Raw genomic sequence first — 20,480 nt, 5'->3', positions numbered from 1 at the left:
TACCCGTGTGGGTCCAACTGCACCATTCTGTTCACACCGTTCACACATCATATACTGAATTTATAAGATCATGAGATGAAATAAACAGTCAAATATCCATTAAAAAATCCTTTACAAATGAGAATATATAAATGAACTGAGCAAAAATTACGCATACACAGGTTTAAAAAAACCTTGACGTGGAGAAGCTGTGCAGTGATGTTCAGAGATGCAGATCACAAAAAGCAGGTGAGAACTCTGAACTTTAACAGCTGTTATTTTCCAAAGGTATCTATTTGTTCTATCTTGAGCTTAATGTATTGTTCAATCATAAAATGTGACTGATGAGGAGAAAAAAGGATGACTTCATCACACTAAAATGAACTGGAGTCAGAATAAAAATACAAACTGCTGATTTTTGTTATTTTTCAAAGTTATTATAAGCTGCAGATATGTTTTATTTATTTAAAAGTGAGTTGCCTCTTATTTTATTCTGATTTATTTATACAAAAAAAATATCGGGAGTCAAATCAGCCTGCATTGTTCTGTTCAGTTTATATCAAAGTTTTCCTGCACATGTCCGTGTATTTTTTCCCTCTTTATAAGAGTTTGGTGTTTGCGTTTGCTCCACAGAGTTTTAAAACACAATAAAATGTTCACACTTTTCTTTATCGCAGTTCTGTAATTTCAGAAATGCAACAGAAACAACCACAAATCAGAACAAGTTGGGACTATATGTAAAATGTTGCACTATTCCCAGTTTCTCCACTCACAGAAGCCAGAAGTTCTTCAAATTCTCTTGGTGGCTTCCCTCACTTGTCTCCTTCCAGCATGGACTTTTTTTTTTGAGAACTGCCTACCTGACACAGATTTGCTATAAAGTACCACACTGTTTGTATTTCTGAATGATTGATGTAAATGAAGTCTAAGAAATAGTCACTGATTTGGAAATGTTCATGTTTTCATCCCCTGACGTTTCTCGAAAAATGCGCAGACCTTAAATTTAGGAAATTACGTATGATCCGACTAGTCGACTTAATCGCAAAAATAATCGTTGACTATCAAAGTAATCGTTTGTGGCAGCCCCAATTCATATATTCTCATTTTTCTCATTTCTTCACATCCCTACAGCAGGATGTGAAGAAATATCGTTTTTTAATGTAATGTCTAAGCTCAGGCATTACCGAGTCTGTTTGGGGTTATCGATTTAAAGTTAGGTCAGTTAGGATGAGGGAAGCCAAAAATATGAAAATGATTATGGTTCTTGCGGTTAGTACTGTTAGTCATCTTATCAAACAAAATTGTGATAATCAATTTTGTTAAAGGAAAAGAAAAGGTGAAAATGTGCAAAAGAAAATACAATATATATTTAATCTCTGTTTCTTTTTAATGGTGGTTGGGAACTAATCCACTGGTGCATTACTGCCAATACTAGACTGGAGCATGGAAGAGGAAGTAAATTCTGACCTGATACATTCTGTTAAATAACCCTGACTGTTTCAAAAAAAGAAAGCAAGAAGTGAAATCAGATTTCCTCTGAATTTCTGCAAAATAAGGTCTAATGCCAGTTTATTTAATTAAGCTGATGGGCGGATGCTGTGTATGCGAGAGTGATCAATTCTTCTTTACTGCCAGACACGGTTCTGGGTGTCACAGGCGGTCCACAATAAATGCAACAATCCTTTAAGCCTTGAACTTTAGTTTAAACTTAAGTTTGATCTAAAACATAGGACTTCATACTGCTTTCTGTTACTGTGAGCTGTGCCTTGGGGCGACTATGTTGTGATTTGGCACAAGACAAATAAATTGAGTTTAATTAAATTATTTTATTTATTTATTCTATTTGGGTCGACATGTTACGCCTGGTAGCAAAGCCGCCTATTAATGTTACCAAGGAAAAGATCCGTAGCTTTAGTTGTTATTGAAAGCTGCACAAAATAATGGATTTTATTATTGAAGTCATGTTGATTTGAATTAATATTGCAGTGATGAATAAATTCTGGGAGCAAAGATAATTATTCTTTGTCTGCTCATAACCAGAGCTGCTCTTGTACAACAGGTTACTGATGTTGACCTTTTAGTGCCAAGTGTTGGATCAAAATAAAGCAAACCGCTACGTGCCAGAATCCACAACTCACTGCCACCAGAATCCTTTTGGTTACCTTGAATTCAAAGTCCCGTTGATCTTGGACAAAGGGAGTCGAAAAACTGAAAATGATGACGTCACTTTCCTGCAAGTGTAAATGTGGAAGTGTGCAGAAATGTGGGTTTGCAAAAGAGAGAGAGGAAGAAAGAGAGGCTATAAAAAGAAAAACATCCATCCCTTGCGTGCTCACTGACCAGAGCGCAGGCCAGTGAAGTTCATGGCTGCTGTGGGCCACCTGCCTGGAGCAGCTCTGATCTGCACAGACATGAATATCCAATGCGCTCACATCATGAACACGCCGGTCATCCACACAGAGGGTCCACGTGTCCAGCTGTCCCTGGCCACTTAACGTGGGTGGGTGGAATGACACCACATCATGTGGACTATTATTACTATAATGGGGTGGACATGACATTTGCCTTGCCAGCTGGCTAGTAACAAAGATCACATGGGTAATCACAGATGGGCCAGCCTGGCTGCATGGCCATCGCCGTGCATACTGCGATGGTGCGTGACGGGGGTATTACTGTCATCAGGTCAGACTCACCACTCAGCTACTTTATTTTAATGAGAGTTGTTCTAACATTTATTGTTAATTTGTTTCTTTGCAGACATGCAGCCTTTGTTGGTGATGAAAGAAGAAACTCTCCCTGAACATCAGGAATGGAATCTGAGTGTTGACCAGGAGGACATTAAAGAAGAAGAGAAGCTGTGGATAAGTCAGCAGGAAGAGGAGCTTCAGCAGCTGGAGGCGGCAGATCTCACCAAGTTTGGTTTCACTGCCGTCCCTGTGAAGAGTGAAAATGATGATGAAAAACCAGAGTCATCACAGTTTCATCAAAGCCGAAGTGATGAGAGCACAGAGGCTGAGCCTGTAGCCAGCAGCTCATCTGTACACAGAATACTGACAGCAGAAGCTGATGGAGAAGGCAATGGAGGACCACAACCATCCAGCAACTCGGGTCCACACAGTCATTTACAACCAGATACAAGTGGCAGGAGTTCAGACAGTTCTGGAGCTGAGACTGATGACAGTTATGACTGGAAACAGACCAGAGAACTTCAGTCAGGTTTTAACTATCAAAAAAACATTGTTCGTTCAGGCAACACTGATGAGAAACAATTTAAAGGCTCTAAATATGGAAAAGCATCTGGTCACGTGAACAACTCAGAGCAACACAAGGAGAGGCAAGCAAGCATAAAACCTTTTAGCTGTTCTGATCAGAGTAAAAAACAGAAGGGCACTCTGAACAAACAAATTAGAATTCAGACAGGACAAAAACCATTTGGCTGTTCTGAGTGTGGTAAAAGATTTGGGCTCAAGAGCCACCTAAACACACACATGATAATTCATACAGGGCAAAAAGCATTTGTCTGTTCTGAGTGTGGTAAAAGATTTGGACTAAAGAGCAACCTGAACAAACACATGATAATTCATACAGGGCAAAAAGCATTTGTCTGTTCTGAGTGTGGTAAAAGATTTGGACTAAAGAGCAACCTGAGCAAACACATGATAATTCATACAGGGCAAAAAGCATTTGTCTGTTCTGAGTGTGGTAAAAGATTTGGGCTAAAGAGCTCCCTCAACACACACATGATAATCCATACAGGGCAAAAAGCATTTGTCTGTTCTGAGTGTGGTAAAAGATTTGGCCGGAAGAGTCACCTGAACACACACATGATAATTCATACAGGTCAAAAAGCATTTGTCTGTTCTGGATGTGGTAAAAGATTTGGGCAAAAGGGTGTTCTGAACACACACATGATAATTCATACAGGGCAAAAAGCATTTGTCTGTTCTGAGTGTGGTAAAAGATTTGGACGAAAGAGCAACCTGAACACTCACATGATAATGCATACAGGGCAAAAACCATTTGTCTGTTCTGAGTGTGGTAAAAGATTTGGACAAAAGAGCCACCTGAACAGACACATGAGAAGTCATACAGGAGAGCCCTCGGATACAATGCCAGATCTGGTTAGGATAACTATAGAGCCTAGGGTGCAACTTTAGACCCCAGGTTTGGGGCCATTGCATTCTACTAAAAAGACATCAAAGATGAATGAAAAACCAAAGACACACCACAACAGCAAAAGTGGAGTTATCCACCACCCCAACAAATTAGGAGTCATTCACCACCTCAACCAGAAAACAATATACAGATTCACCCAGACCCACAGCAGTGAAAATTAGAAGAGGAATTCGTTAACAAGATTGAGGAAACGAGGAGAATGGACATGAAAGTGCGTCCACAACTGACCAAATTAAAGGAGAAAAAGTTCAAAAGTATACTACAGAAAGTTAACCTGGGATTGGCCAGACTGGTCCCAGAAGGAACCACACTGACAGATTAAAACTATGTAAATTATGGAGCAGTATGGTACATAAAAGTCAAATAGCTCCACATGATTTGGAGAGAAGAGGGGGGACCAGAATCAAGAAAAAGAGTACTGTGCCACAATAGAAAAAGACATTACAACAGAAAATCAGCCACCGAAGAGCAGAGATCTCCCAAATGACAACATTTTTGAGAGGCCAAAACCATAAAAGGAATCTCCTTAAAAAACTAAATCGCATTAAAAGAAAATACAATGTTGAAGATGAACAACTGGGTGGGAGGCTGGCTGAACATCAAGCTTTAGTGAAAGCTTTTGCTACACAAATTCGGAATAAAGACAAGAAAATACAACCAAAACTGATAAACAAACAATTTGCAAAAAAAAAAAAAAAAACCCAGGCTAACAGCCACCTGAGAGAAGAAGTTGAAAAATTCTGGAGACCACTCTTTGAAGACCCAAAACAACACCAGGACACAGAGTGGATTGAAATAACAGAAAAACAAAGACAAACAGCAAATGTCAGCAATTGTAATCACTGAAGAGGAGATCAGAAAGAAAATGAGTGAATACAATAACTTCAAAGCACCTGGCATCAACAAAATCCAAATTTTTGGTTGAATATGCTGACAGCCTTTCACCACCACTGTGCCATGGCCTTCACAAAAACATTGAATGGAGAAGAGGACACACCAGAGGGGCTAACAACTGGGAACACAAGCCTACTTCCAAAGACCAAAGAAACACAGCTACCCAACAAGTACAGACCCAACTGCTGCCTAACAACAACATCCAAATGGCTGACAGGAATCATACCTGATGCCATTTATGAACATCTTGACACTGGTGGCTACCTGGAAAATGAACAGAAAGGTTGTTTCAGAAAAAGATGAGGAGCTAAAGACCAGTTACTCATAAACAAAGCTGTACTGGAGGACTGGGGAAAAAAGGAGGCGAAACCTCAGCATGGCTTGGATTGATTACAAAAAAGGCATTTAACAGCGTGCCACACTCCTGGATCACGAGGTGCTTCGAACTCTACAACATCATTGAGGAAATAAGATCTTTCCTGCGAGCACAAATGAACAAGTGGAACACCACCATCACCCTAAATCACACAGAGGGACAAATAACAATCCCAGACATCCGAGTTCAGAGAGGGATATTTCAGGGAGACAGCCTCTCACCACTTTTATTCTGCTTAACCATAGAACTGCTCAGCAACATCCTGAAGGAGCATGACATCGGGTATGACTTAAATAGAGGCAGAGGTAGGAAACATCGGGAAGTGGGTGAACCAGCTCTTATTTATAGACGACTTGAAGATCTGTGCTAACTCGGAGCAGGAACTCATTCGGCTAGTGGAGGAAGTTGATAGCGTCACCGTGGACATTGGTATGGAATTTGGACTGGATAAATGTTCTAAATGTGCAATCAGAGGGGGTAAAAAGAAAGCAGCAGAAAACATACAGTTGGAGGAAGGGAGCTACATTGAAGATTTGGCTCAAGATTCCACATGCGAATACTTGGGAATATAAGAAATTGAGAGAGAGAGAGAGTAACATAAGAATACCTAAACCATTTAAAAATATCTACAAATCTCAATTAACACCAAAGAACAATTTGTCAACACCTGACATGTTTTGAGGGCGGGGCTTCCATCAGGCTCATGCTCCAGTAGGTAGGTCATGTGACAAGTTGACATCTTCAATTTCAGCAGCAGCACATGGTTCAATCTGTTCACTGAAGCCTTTACGCAATATCACTAAAATCAGAAAGGTCTTGTCTCAGAGTGATGCTGAAAAACTAATTCATGCATTTATTTCCTCTAGGCTGGACTATTGTAATTCATTATTATCAGGTTGTCCTAAAAGTTCCCTAAAAAGCCTTCAATTAATTCAAAATGCTGCAGCTAGAGTACTGACGGGGACTAGAAGGAGAGAGCATATCTCACCCATATTGGCCTCTCTTCATTGGCTTCCTGTTAATTCTAGAATAGAATTTAAAATAATCAGGTCCCATCTTATCTTAGGGACCTCGTAGTACCATATCACCCCAATAGAGCGCTTCGCTCTCAGACTGCAGGCTTACTTGTAGTTCCTAGGGTTTGTAAGAGTAGAATGGGAGGCAGAGCCTTCAGCTTTCAGGCTCCTCTCCTGTGGAACCAGCTCCCAATTCAGATCAGGGAGACAGACACCCTCTCTACTTTTAAGATTAGGCTTAAAACTTTCCTTTTTGCAAAAGCTTATAGTTAGGGCTGGATCAGGTGACCCTGAACCATCCCTTAGTTATGCTGCTATAGACGTAGACTGCTGGGGGGTTCCCATGATGCACTGTTTCTTTCTCTTTTTGCTCTGTATGCACCACTCTGCATTTAATCATTAGTGATCGATCTCTGCTCCCCTCCACAGCATGTCTTTTTCCTGGTTCTCTCCCTCAGCCCCAACCAGTCCCAGCAGAAGACTGCCCCTCCCTGAGCCTGGTTCTGTTGGAGGTTTCTTCCTGTTAAAAGAGAGTTTTTCCTTCCCACTGTAACCAAGTGCTTGCTCACAGGGGGTCGTTTTGACCGTTGGGGTTTTACATAATTATTGTATGGCCTTGCCTTACAATATAAAGCGCCTTGGGGCAACTGTTTGTTGTGATTTGGTGCTATATAAAAAAATTGATTGATTGATTTCTTGGGGACGGACAACTCGTCATCTTCTACCTCCGTCCTGCAGAAGGTCCATCAAAATGTGCGTGTGGGGGAACGGGATGGGTGGGGGACTTCAAGTTACTGCTGGATTCTCTGATCTAATAAACTCACCAAAACAAAGAAACATTGATGTTAAATCTGACACCTGTTGAGTGTGTGAGTGCTGGAAAGGTGTGCACGTGCAGCATGCGCACAGCAGGTCCTGCAAAGGTGAGTCAGGTAACATTTTTGGGGAAGCGGGTGATGACTGGATGGTTTGTCATTAAAATTGTTCTTGTCTCATCTTCATACTTAACCGCCCGTCACACATAGCAAGAATGTGCAGGAACCAAAACAGCAAATATTACCATCATCGGACGCAGTCGGCTATTTAAGGATGAAGCCAGCACCTGTTGAACATGCTTTTCTCTTTGAAAGCCTGAGGAAAATGTGGCGTTCAAGACATTGTTCAGAAGAAGTAGTTTGATTAAAAAGTTGATTGGAGAGGGGAAAACTTATACGCAGGTGCAAAAAATTATAGGCTGTTCATCTACAATGATCTCCAATGCTTTAAAATGGACAAAAAAAAAAAACGCGTGGAAGAAAATGGAAAACAACCATCAAAATGAATAGAAGAATAACCAGAATGGCAAAGGCTCACCCATTGATGAGCTCCAGAATGATCAAAGACAGTCTGGAGTTACCTGCAAGTGCTGTGACAGAAGACGTCTGTGTGAAACATTTATTTGCAAGAATCCCCCGCAAAGTCCCTCTGTTAAATAAAAGACGTGCAGAAGAGGTTACAATTTGCCAAAGAACACAACTGGCCTAAAGAGAAATGGAGGAATATTTTGTGGACTGAGAGTAATATTGCACAGTGAAGACAGGGAAGCATGGTGGTGCAAGCATCATGATACGGGCATGTTTCTCTTACTATGGTGTTGGGCCTATATATCACATACCAGGTATCATGGATCAGTTTGGATATGTCAAAATACTTGAGGTCATGTTGCCTTATGCTGAAGAGGTCATGTCCTTGAAATGGGTCTTTCAACAAGACAATGACCCCAAGCACACTAGCAAACGAGCAAAATCTTGGTTCAAAACCAACTAAATGCCTCGCAGATGTGAAGAAATCATAAAAAACTGGTTATACAACTAAATACTAGTTTAGTGATTCACAGGATTGCTTTAAAAAGCAGTTTGAACATAATAGTTTTGAGTTTGTAGCATCAACAGCAGATGCTACTATTATTATGAACACCCCCTTTTCTACTTTTTTTTTTTTTTTTTACTAATAGCCCAATTTCATAGCCTTAAGAGTGTGCATATCATGAATGCTTGGTCTTGTTGGTTTTGTGAGAATCTACTGGTACCTTGTTTCCCATGTAACAAGAAATATACTCAAAACCTGGATTAATCTTTTTAGTCACATAGCACTACTATTCTGAACACTACTGTACATATTTTAACAGGAGTTAGAGTCAATGTAACAACTTGGCCATTAAACATCCGGTTCTGTTCTGATCCAGTGTGTGTTGAATAACGTGCATCTACACTCAACAAAAATATAAACGCAACACTTTTGGTTTTGCTCCTATTTTGTATGAGATGAACTCAAAGATCTAAAACTTTTTCCACATACACAATATCACCATTTCCCTCAAATATTGTTCACAAACCAGTCTAAATCTGTGATAGTGAGCACTTCTTTGCTGAGATAATCCATCCCACCTCACAGGTGTGCCATATCAAGATGCTGATTAGACACCATGATTAGTGCACAGGTGTGCCTTAGACTGCCCACAATAAAAGGCCACTCTGAAAGGTGCAGTTTTATCACACAGCACAATGCCACAGATGTCGCAAGATTTGAGGGAGCATGCAATTGGCATGCTGACAGCAGGAATGTCAACCAGAGCTGTTGCTCGTGTATTGAATGTTCATTTCTCTACCATAAGCCGTCTCCAAAGGCGTTTCAGAGAATTTGGCAGTACATCCAACCAGCCTCACAACTGCAGACCACGTGTAACCACACCAGCCCAGGACCTCCACATCCAGCATGTTCACCTCCAAGATCGTCTGAGACCAGCCACTCAGACAGCTACTGAAACAATTGGTTTGCATAACCAAAGAATTTCTGCACAAACTGTCAGAAACCGTCTCAGGGAAGCTCATCTGCATGCTTGTTGTCCTCATCGGGGTCTCGACCTGACTCCAGTTCATCGTCGTAACCGACTTGAGTGGGCAAATGCTCACATTCGCTGGCGTTTGGCACGTTGAAGAGGTGTTCTCTTCACGGATGAATCCCGGTTCACACTGTTCAGGGCAGATGGCAGACAGCGTGTGTGGCGTCGTGTGGGTGAGTGGTTTTCTGATGTCAATGTGGATCGAGTGGCCCATGGTGGCGGTGGGGTTATGGTATGGGCAGGCGTCTGTTATGGACGAAGAACACAGGTGCATTTTATTGATGGCATTTTGAATGCACAGAGATAACGTGACGAGATCCTGAGGCCCATTGTTGTGCCATACATCCAAGAACATCACCTCATGTTGCAGCAGGATAATGCACGGCCCCATGTTGCAAGGATCTGTACACAATTCTTGGAAGCTGAAAATGTCCCAGTTCTTGCATGGCCGGCATACTCACCGGACATGTCACCCATTGAGCATGTTTGGGATGCTCTGGACCGGCGTATACGACAGCGTGTACCAGTTCCTGCCAATATCCAGCAACTTTGCACAGCCATTGAAGAGGAGTGGACCAACATTCCACAGGCCACAATTGACAACCTGATCAACTCTATGCGAAGGAGATGAGGCAAATGGTGGTCACACCACATACTGACTGGTATCCCTCCCCAATAAAACAAAACTGCACCTTTCAGAGTGGCCTTTTATTGTGGGCAGTCTAAGGCACACCTGTGCACTAATCATGGTGTCTAATCAGCATCTTGATATGGCACACCTGTGAGGTGGGATGGATTATCTCAGCAAAGGAGAAGTGCTCACTGTCACAGATTTAGACTGGTTTGTGAACAATATTTGAGGGAAATGGTGATATTGTGAATGTGGAAAAAGTTTTAGATCTTTGAGTTCATCTCATACAAAATGGGAGCAAAAACAAAAGTGTTGCGTTTATATTTTTGAGTGTAGTTTTAGGTTTTGACAGACAGAATTTTATTAAGATTCATCATTTTCATGAGGGTGCGAAGTTTTACGTTTGGAACATTGATACTGAAAGTTTTAAACAAATTTCTGATGATTCCATTGCTTTTAAAAACACATTTGTTTTAATTACTTTTTCTGATTTTAATCCATTTTGAATTAAAATTTGTTTAGTGATTTTGAAATATTTTGACTGTTAGGCTGTTTTTAAATTTCAATCATTTTCTTTCTTTTTTTTTGTAAAATATGTCATTTTTCAGATTTTAAGTATTTTCTTTGGTGTTATATTAAACTTTTTTTCTGACTTTTTTCTGCTTTGTGCTGATTTGATTTTATTAATAAAGACACCCCCTTGTAATTAAAGAAAAGTTTCTTGAAATTATTTTAACCCATTTTAAAGGTTTTGTTTTCATGTGTTCACAGCTTCCCCTCGATTATGTCAAATTAACAGATTTTGGTGTGAAAAGGGTCCACAAATTGAAGGTTCTGATTGGTTAAACTTGACTTGGTTGCTACATTTCCTGAAGAAACAAACATACTGACAACTGAAATTATTTCATCTTAATAGTAACAACTGTTACTGTTGAGAAGAAGCTGTTGTTAATATGAGGGATTTTTTATATAAATGCAGTTATGTTCCAGTACAAACCAAATGGTAAACAGGGATACCTCACAGATGGAGACAGACAGTTTGCTGGACTGAATTCTTCTTCACACACCGCTTCATATTTATTAAAAAATTTTCTATTAAACGTATGTCAGCTGTGTCATAAAAATGACTTTGGCCTGAGAACTGAAGTATGGACAACAAAAACTGAACATTTGTCTCTCTAAAGGGTTTCCACTGTAATATTTGACAACCTTTTTCAACCATTTAACTTAAAACTTTGTCAGTAATTAAGTGTTAATTCATATCTGAATCAGTACAAATTAATTTGTGTAAATGGGTCATAGATCTACAGGGCAAATTAAAAACCAAACAATGTTGAGTCCAACTGTCTGTGTTGTTCAACTGCTGTTTGTGTCTCAGAGAAAATGGTGCACAGTTCTTAATTTTACTGCTTCTCTTTTACGTCAAACTGAACCGTGACTCTGGCAACACAATTTACAGATCAACCAAGTTTAAATCACTTCCTTGATGTTAATGAATGAATTTATAAAATGTAACAAAGTTTAAATGTATCATGGATCAAGTGTCATTTGTCTCGGTTTTTGTTTGTGTGTTTTACAAACAAGTCACAATAAAAGTGCGAACAGGTTCATTCTTCTACATGATGCTCTTCAATAAAAAAAAAAGTTAGTGGGGCTGTTAATCGTGACAGTTGTGCACAGAATGAAAACATGAAACTTTCAGGGTTTGTTCTTGATGACAGAAGCTTTAAGATGTGGTTTGACCTCTTGGATCAGCTAGAGGTCATTGACCTGGGGAATATCTAATTTCTGAACATGAAATTAGAGACGGGTGAATCTTAGGATCTAAATGTGATAGAAATGTAAACCAAATATGTATTTCCATGTTTCTGGACATGAGAAACTCATTTCTGATAAGTACAACACCCCCAGACGTCAATATGGGGTCAACAACAAGCTGAAGCAAGTGTTCACTTTGACTACTGGCTCCAAACACTGACCCTGGAGATTCACATGCTGCTCTTTATGAGGTCATAGAGGTAGGCTGACTTTGAGTTGGATATACAAGTACTGACTCTACTTCTGCCTTGGATGTTTGCTCTTGACCACACCCATGATGCCACGTGGCTCTCAGTCCATGTAAAGGACATGATCCAACTGTGTGAGACTCATCCAGAGACACATTCAGAGTTTGTGTCTGGACAGTTTATCATTAAAAACAGGATCGGCTGATTTTCTGCTGTTGAAAGTGACCACTGCCGAACCCGAAAACCATGAATTTTTTGGTAAAAGGATTTTTCTAATATGATGCAAAGGTCAAAGGTGATCACCCTCACAGAGGCTTGATTGGCAACATTTTAATATGATGTCATAGAGCTGCATCAATGTAATGCAGGAGTGTTTTACAGAATGACCACAGAACACAGCTGACACATTATGGTGGGTGTGTCTGTCCATGCAGAGGAGGAGGAGCCAACATCCAGCTGACTGAAGCTGTCAGAAACCTGGATCAGAGCAGCTGAACGGCAGCGTTGTAAATCTGGACACCCTGTTATCCTCAGTTCATGTCCGTCTCTTCTGTCATGTTGATCTTCCAGCATTTCTGCTGCCAAATTGTCTTGATGACAGAATCAGAAACGCTGCTAATTCAGGAAAAATGTTGTTCACCTTTAAGACACTCCTTGTTCCACGTCCACCATCAACTTCTGTCACCACTAATGGTTTGACCTCTGACCTTACAGGTATAGCAGCAGACATCATGAATCAGTTCTAGTTAATAACCAGACCTCACCCGGGTTTATTCTCCAACTATTTCTCCGCACTATGCAGGCGAGGAAAATGACACACCCCAAATAAAATTCTTTACCAATGGCTGTAAATTCTGTAAGAGTCATTTTAGTGTTTATACTATTGTGTAAATAGACTTTTGAATGAAACCTGAAGTACCAGAGAGAGTAAACTGAGCGACCTTATGTCAAAAACTGATTTATGGCCCTGTCAGCCAATCACTAAGCCCCGCCCCTAATCCCGGGCCCTTATGATGTCACAGCCACTCAGAATCGACTATGTCACTATGTCCCGCCCCCTAAGCCACGCCCCTAACCTCTCATCTAGTCCCGCCTCCTAGCCCCGCCCCTAGCACCTCCCCTAACCCCGCCCCAAGCTCCGCCTCCAAGCCCTACCTCCCCTCCCACCTAGTATTCTAATGTCATTTTATTTCATGAATTAAAGAATGATTAAAAAATACCTAGATCTTTTTTAATGTATTAAAGAATTAACTAATTCTGAAATAATTAAACATAAATCAGTGTCTAATATTTAATACCCCTTTAATATTTTTTAATTCTTAAATTAAAACGCGTCCTTTTATGGTTTTTAATGCCTCAATTAAAGAAGGATTAAAAAATACCTGTATCTTTTGCACAATTATGGGAAGTTTTCTTCAATTTAATGATTAAACACGAATATTTTAATACCCCTTTAATATTTTTTAATTCTTAAATTAATGCGTCTCCTTTTCTGTTAATTCTTAAATTAAAGAAGGGTTAAAAATAACTGTCTCTCGGCTGTAACGGCTGTAAGTCTTTGCAGCAAGACGGTCAAATACCCACGCATAGAGCTCTTCACGGAAACATGACCCCACGGCTATAATACCTGTTGCAGACGCTAGCTGTGTGCGTGTGTGTCTGTTTGGGGGTGTGTGTGCGTGTGTGTGTGTGTGTGTGTGTGTGTGTGTGTGTGTGTGTGTGTGTGTGTGTGTGTGTGTGTGTGTGTGTGTGTGTGTGTGTGTGTGTGTGAGACCTGCGCAGCGGGGGTGTCACGCCGGATGGTCTTTTATAACATAGTAGAGAAGCTTGAATCTTTGGTTGAAGCTTGAATGTTTTATTACATCCGATTTCCTGATGACGGGGTCGTTCGCTGGGCTTGTTTGAAGACGGAAAAACAAAGCTTATTCTTAGTCACGATAGATGCAGTTTCTTTTAAGATATTACCCGGTCGATCAGGGGCTGCGGGACACCCGCTGATCGCTGATGCCGCCCGAGGTGATGAAGGCGGAAAAAACAAAGTTTCTTCTCAGTCACGTCCCCCTGTGGGAAGGAGTCACCGCTCATTTCCACTACGACCGGTGAAGAGTGAAGGCGTCTGGACCCTGCAATGGGTATAAAATAGAATTAATTTGCGGTAAAAAAAAAAAATCCCCTGGTCCTAAAAAACCATGTTGTTTAATTAAGTTTTCTTGTCTTCGAGCAGAGTGCGAAAACCACATCAGCTTTCAGGGTAAGTGATTTAAGTAATCTTTTTTGATAGAAATGACTGTTTTTAAATGATGCACGCGGTCTGAAACTGTGTCTTTTTTAGACAAAACCACGCAGACGCTCCAGAGTGCATTCGGACCCGGCCTCTGTAATATATTTAAAATATTACAGAATATCTGCTTGCGAGGGTGCTGCTTTTTATTTATTTATTTATTTTAATTCTAGAAATCAAGTCAGAGCCCCCTGAAGAAGTTCGAAGGCTGGAAGCCCCGACTTCACCACGCAGATGTAAGTACACTGACCGAAATTAAATCACGGTTAAAACTCTGGAATAACCCGATTTTTTCTGTTACAGCCCGTGGAGAAGCGGGTCAGCGGCAGAGAACCGTAAAACGATCCACGGATTTACACGGTAAGGAGTCGGAGTTTATTTATTTATTTATTTTAAATATTTAATAACTAATGTTTTTCTCTTTTTTTTTCAGCACGCGGTGGAGGGAGACCATCTATTTTCCACCGAGACACAAGGCTCGAAGATATTCTGAGCTGGGATTAATCTCATCTCGCAACTTGTTGGAAAATGTGTATTCTGTTTTTTTTTCTTATTCCGATGGAACGGGAGAATTCATTTTGAAGAGGTATATTAATTGATTTTCTTGAGGTAGATTCATCCTGGTACAGATTTTAAAAGATGGAAGGAGAGAATTCAGGTCGGGAAAATAACTTCGGACGTGTATTGGATTTAAACGCTTCAATAATACCCGAGGCGTTAAATTCACCGCCTCGAAATAACATCGAGTCTGGAGAGAGACTTTTAAGCCGTGTTCGTTTAACACCGCTAAATGATGCTCTTAACAATTTGGCGGCTGAACGAGAATCGGAAGAAATTAACCCCTACATCATTTCTGCGGTTAACGCGATAAATTCGACGGTCCAGTCTGATACTGAAGAGCCCCCTGACCCCCCGCACACCCCGCCTCCAGACGAGTCCAGTCCCACGGCGTTGAACCAGGTACGTCTGACTCCTCTAAATAACGCCGTAAACCTCCTCGCGTGTGAAGTTAATCCTCACGTCCAATCCGCGGTGGATGAATTAAATCAAATGCCTAACGACGCGCGTGTTTTTTCACCTTTAAGAAGTCCCTCCCCGCGCAATGCGCACGGAGAAGGGATTTTAAACAGAGCTCGTTTAACCCCGATAAACGCAGCAATCTCTGTTTTGATGGAAGGCAGGGATGATGCATGACCGGGGTCCAGCCGACACTCTCCCATGATGGGCGGTGGGGCTGCTAACGTCATCAGGAGACCGGTTTTAACAATATCAAAATCAGGCAGCCTCTAAATTTCCACCGCGTCGACGAAATTCCCGACTACGCGGAATTTTATCGTAACGTCGTTGGGACTCTTCAGAACTCGGTCGAAAAGGCTTTAACACACGCCAGGGCCGGGGACTTTATCCAAATGGAGATTCGTGGGGACTCAGTCTACGACGAGGCCGCTTTGATCAGCTCATATAACGACGCGGGCGATGTGACGGGCTTCCAAAATCTGCTAGAACGATTGATACAATCGAATTCCAACGTTTTATCCGACGAGTCTCTGGAATTAGTGGTCCAAGTCATCCGCAACCAGAACGGCGCGGGGAAGCGCAGAATAGATGACCTCCTCCATCACGAGGTTCTGAGGAAAAAATCCAAATGCCTTAATATCGTGTATAATCCTGACAACAGTTTATGTTTCGTGATAAACCTCATTCAATTATTGAATCCTCACCTGACTACGCACGAGGCGGAGCAGCGCGGGTAGGCGTTACAAATTAGCGTCGGATTAACGGCTGCTACGCCGGTATCTTTAGAGCAGGTGGGAAAATTTGAAAACGTTCTGGGTTGTAAAATTGTGGTGTTTTTCAGAGCTGAAGGGGAGAGAAAGCTGACAAAATTCCAAACTGGAATACCAGCGCAGCAGAAAACTCTTCATTTTTCTGTTTAATAATCATTTTTACGGAATCACCGATTTAAAGAGATTTTTGGGAGTGAGATATGTGAGTTTTGCTTTGAGGGGTACAATAACCCCGCCTCCCATAATTGTCCGTCATATTGTAAAATTTGTGAATCCACGCAGTGTTACGAGAAAAATAACCCAGTATTCTGCAGCGAATGTAACAAGAAGTGTCGCTCACCCGCCTGTTACAGCCTGCATAAACAACCGAAGTATCGTCCTTTCGCCGGTAAGTTCGTTAATGTGTGTAATAACAGAAAAAAATGCCCTCGATGTAAACGCGAGTATTACATAGCATTTTCTAAAAACAGCACTCCGCACGTGTGTAAGCAGAAGAGGTGTCATATATGCGGCGAGGCTCTCCAGGAGCCGAGCGAGGGTCACCTCTGCTATATGACGCTGCTCAAAGCTGAAGAGATGCATTCAGAGAAATATGTTTTTTATGACTTTGAAACGTATGTCGATAATAACGGGGAACACGTGCCGTTTTACGTCAGCGCTGTAACAAAGACGGGTGATTTTTGGAGCGCATGGGGACAGACTGCGTAGCCCGCTTCTTTAAACATTTTAGAACGAGAAAATTCAAAGAATACGTGTTCATCACTCACAACTCAAAAGGTTTTGACGGCTATCTGCTTCTAAAGTATTTAGTCCAGCAGGGCGTAACCCCCGCTGTGCACTGTATAAAAAGATTAGTTGAGAATACTTAAAATTTGCAGGCAACAGTCTGCACTAAGACTTATGTTTTGCCGATGATGAACTATATATTAAGTCAACTATGAAAACACTGTTGTCCCAATTATAAATTCTTAGTTAGGCGAGTGATCCATTATTTTCAATTCCTCATTCTACCAACATAGCTTTCTCTTTTTGCTGAACAGTGACATTCACAGCACTACAAAAAGGTAATTGAGGTCGTCACAATTTATCACTTAACTACACATGCCTTTCTTCATTGTTCTACACCATTATAAAACTTCAATAATGAAATATACAATGAACTTTTTTCTTCCAAACTTTATTTCAATTACCAAAATCAGAACTTTCATACAGAGCACACACCCCCTTTTCAATCTATGTGAAGTCTTTTCGAACATGAACAAACATGGGGTTCCATTTCTTGAAATAAAAACGTTTAAACTTTTAAATAAAACTTTGCCATCTTCACGGTTTCTTAGGCCAAGCTACAGCACAAGTGCATTTCTTAACTGAGGTAGCTTGGCATTCTCACCAAGCTGTTCTTAAAATGGTAAGTAAAAAAGCGATAATGTAGAAAGTATTATTACAAGAAAAAAAAAAGACAATGTTGAACCTCCATGGCCCAAATGAGGAGGTTAAAACTATTAAAAACAAAGTTAAAACGTGCAAATGCAAACATGCTGCCCACATAATCACTCTAAAATAAAACTGTTGTACACCATCCTTATTTTTTCCAAACATACACAACAACAACAACAATATGGGCAAACTAACACTATTAAAAACATTGACGTTAAAACGTGCAAATGTAAACATGCTGCCCACATAATCACTCTCAAATAAACTTATTTTTTCCAAACATACACAAGAACATTATGGGCTACTGAAAGGAACCTGATCTAACTAGAACACTCAGTTCACCATACAACCTGCTATTCACTCTAAGTCTTACAGATTAAGTTTATTTTTCAGAGATAGCACACGCTGTGTGCATTTTGGACCCATTTCCATGAAGATATTTTGTAAAGTATCAAAGGTATACTTCAGAGCCTTTGGGTAGGAAATATTGAGAGCGTAAAGCAGGCCAAAAAGGTATGCCAGAGCAGTTGGAGTGTCTGGGATATCTTGCAAAACAATTCTCTCTTCAAGGATTACCGTAATGTTTTGCACTCGTGTAGATCTTCCCGGACCACAATCTTCGTGAACATAAAGAATGCCCACAGCCACGCCCCGGAGAGCCACATCATCTGCATCAGTCTCCTGAGGAAAACAAAGCATAAAAGTCTTAGAGCTCATATCGACTTTGCAAATCTGTCTAGTTCTGCCCCTCGCCTCCAGTACTGTCTCCACAGTCATGATTGACAGCAACCTCATTGTGATGTTTGCTGATGACCCAACAGTGGCCTGCTCTCTTCTGATGGAGATCTACACCCCACCCCTTGCTGCTTCAGCTGATCAAGGACAGCTTCTTCAGCACTCCTGTTTTGAATGGTTGCCCTCAGGAAGGCGCCACAGGTGCATCAAAATAAGGAGAAACAGATACACTAACACCTGCACTGACTACACATATGCATTCCACTGAATAAGTACACTCCAAAAAATAAAGGGAACACCAAAACAACACAACTCCAACTCAGTCATATTTCTGTGATGCCAGCCTGTCCAATTAGGAAGCAACATTCATTGTGAATCCATTTTGCCTACTGTTGTGGGTAGAAATTAAAAGGTAATAAACAAAATGTGCCCCAAAAATAAAGTTATTCCGCAGGTGTTGTCCACAGACAATTTCTGTTTTTTCTCATCCTTTCTGGCTGATTTTTGGTCACGTGCATTTTGACGGTTCCACAACCCTGTAGGTACCACGAGGCGGTGTCTATAACCCACTGAATTTGCTCAGGTAGTGCTACTCATCCAAAATGGCACATCAATGTGCGCTGTGGGAAGAAGGTTTGCTGTGCACCCACCACAGTGTCCAGAGCATGGAGGAGATGCCAAGAGACATGCCAGTACACCAGGGGACATGGAGGAGGCCATAGGACGGTTTACAACCCAGAAGCGGGATTGCCATCTCCTTCCTTGTGCCAGGTGGCACTGCCAGAGCCCTGCCAAATGAGCTTTACAGGCCATTAATGTGCATGTTGATGCTCAAATGGTCAGAAACTGACTTCATGAGGAGAGTATGAGGGCCTGATATCCACTCGTGGGGCCTATGCTTACAGAGCGGCACCGCAGAAAGCAATTTGCATAAACCAGAGAACGTCAAAATTTGCTTATTTGCCATTGGCGCCCTGTGTGCTTCACAAATGATGTTGCAGGCAGTATAACATTCTCCATGGCATCTTCAGGCTTTGCCATGTCTGTCACATGTGTTCAGTGTGAGCCTGCTCTCATCAGCGAAGAGCACAGGGCACCAATGGTGAATGTGCCCATCTTGATGTTCTCTGGTATACGCAAATCGCTCCCTACAGTGCCACTCTGTAAGCGTAGGACCCACTTGTGAACATCAGACCCTCATACCCTCAAGAAGTCTGTTTCTGACCATTTGAGCAGAAACATGCACATTAGTGGCCTGCAAAGCTCATTTCGCAGAGCTCTGGCAGTGCTCTTCCTGTGGCACCTGGCACAAGGAAGGAGATGGTGATCCTGCTGCTGGGTTGTAAACCATCCTACGGCCTCCTCTACATCCCCTGGTGTACTGGCACGTCTCCTGGCATCTCCATTCTCTGGACACTGTGCTGGGGGACACAGTAAACCTTACCACAGCACACATTGATGTGCCGTCTTGGATGAGTGGCACTAGCTGAGCAAATTCAGTGGGTGATAGACACCATCTTAGTCTCCCCAGGGGTGGGACACTGACAAAATGCACATGTGACCAAAAAATTAGCCAGAAAGGATGAAAAAGAAGAAATGAGCTGTGGCCACCACCAGCAGAATAACTTTTTTGGGCCTTGTTTTAGTTATTACCTTTAATTTCTACCCATTGCTTGTTAAATTCGCACAACAGTAGGCAAAATGGGCTCACAATGAGTATTGCTTCCTAACTGGACAGGCTGGTGTCACAGAAGTATGACTGACCTGGAGTTGCATTGCATTGGCTGTGGTGTTCTCATTATCTTTGGACCTGTGTATATAGCAAGAACAGGTTAAAACTAAGAGGGGTTGGGGGAGATGTGCACAGACCTGAGGTAAGGTGTAAGAAGCTTTATACAACCCCTGGCAGAAATTATGGAATCACCGGCCTCAGAGGATGTTCATTCAGTTGTTTAATTTTGTAGAAAAAAAGCAGATCACAGACATGACACAAAACTAAAGTCATTTCAAATGGCAACTTTCTGGCTTTAAGAAACACTATAAGAAATCAGGAAAAAAAATTGTGGCAGTCAGTAACGGTTACTTTTTTAGACCAAGCAGAGGGAAAAAAATATGGAATCACTAAATTGAGGAAAAAATTATGGAATCATGAAAAACAAAATAACGTTCCAACACATCACTAGTATTTTGTTGCACCACCTCTGGCTTTTATAACAGCTTGCAGTCTCTGAGGCATGGACTTAATGAGTGACAAACAGTACTCTTCATCACTGAATATGAC

General features: G+C 41.3%; 1 long non-coding RNA gene across 1 annotated transcript; it reads left to right on the top strand.

The window, feature by feature from the left end:
- The first annotated feature begins 4,074 nt into the window (after positions 1-4,074).
- Positions 4,075-17,241, top strand: LOC117517810. The gene is made up of 3 exons (XR_004562843.1): positions 4,075-4,498; positions 6,762-6,763; positions 17,227-17,241. It is a non-coding gene; the product is annotated as an uncharacterized LOC117517810 (long non-coding RNA).
- The last annotated feature ends 3,239 nt before the right edge of the window (positions 17,242-20,480 follow it).

The sequence above is a fragment of the Thalassophryne amazonica genome, chromosome 9, assembly GCF_902500255.1.
Source record: "Thalassophryne amazonica chromosome 9, fThaAma1.1, whole genome shotgun sequence".
Lineage (NCBI taxonomy): Eukaryota > Metazoa > Chordata > Actinopteri > Batrachoidiformes > Batrachoididae > Thalassophryne > Thalassophryne amazonica.
This window is presented reverse-complemented; position numbering and strand designations above follow the sequence as displayed.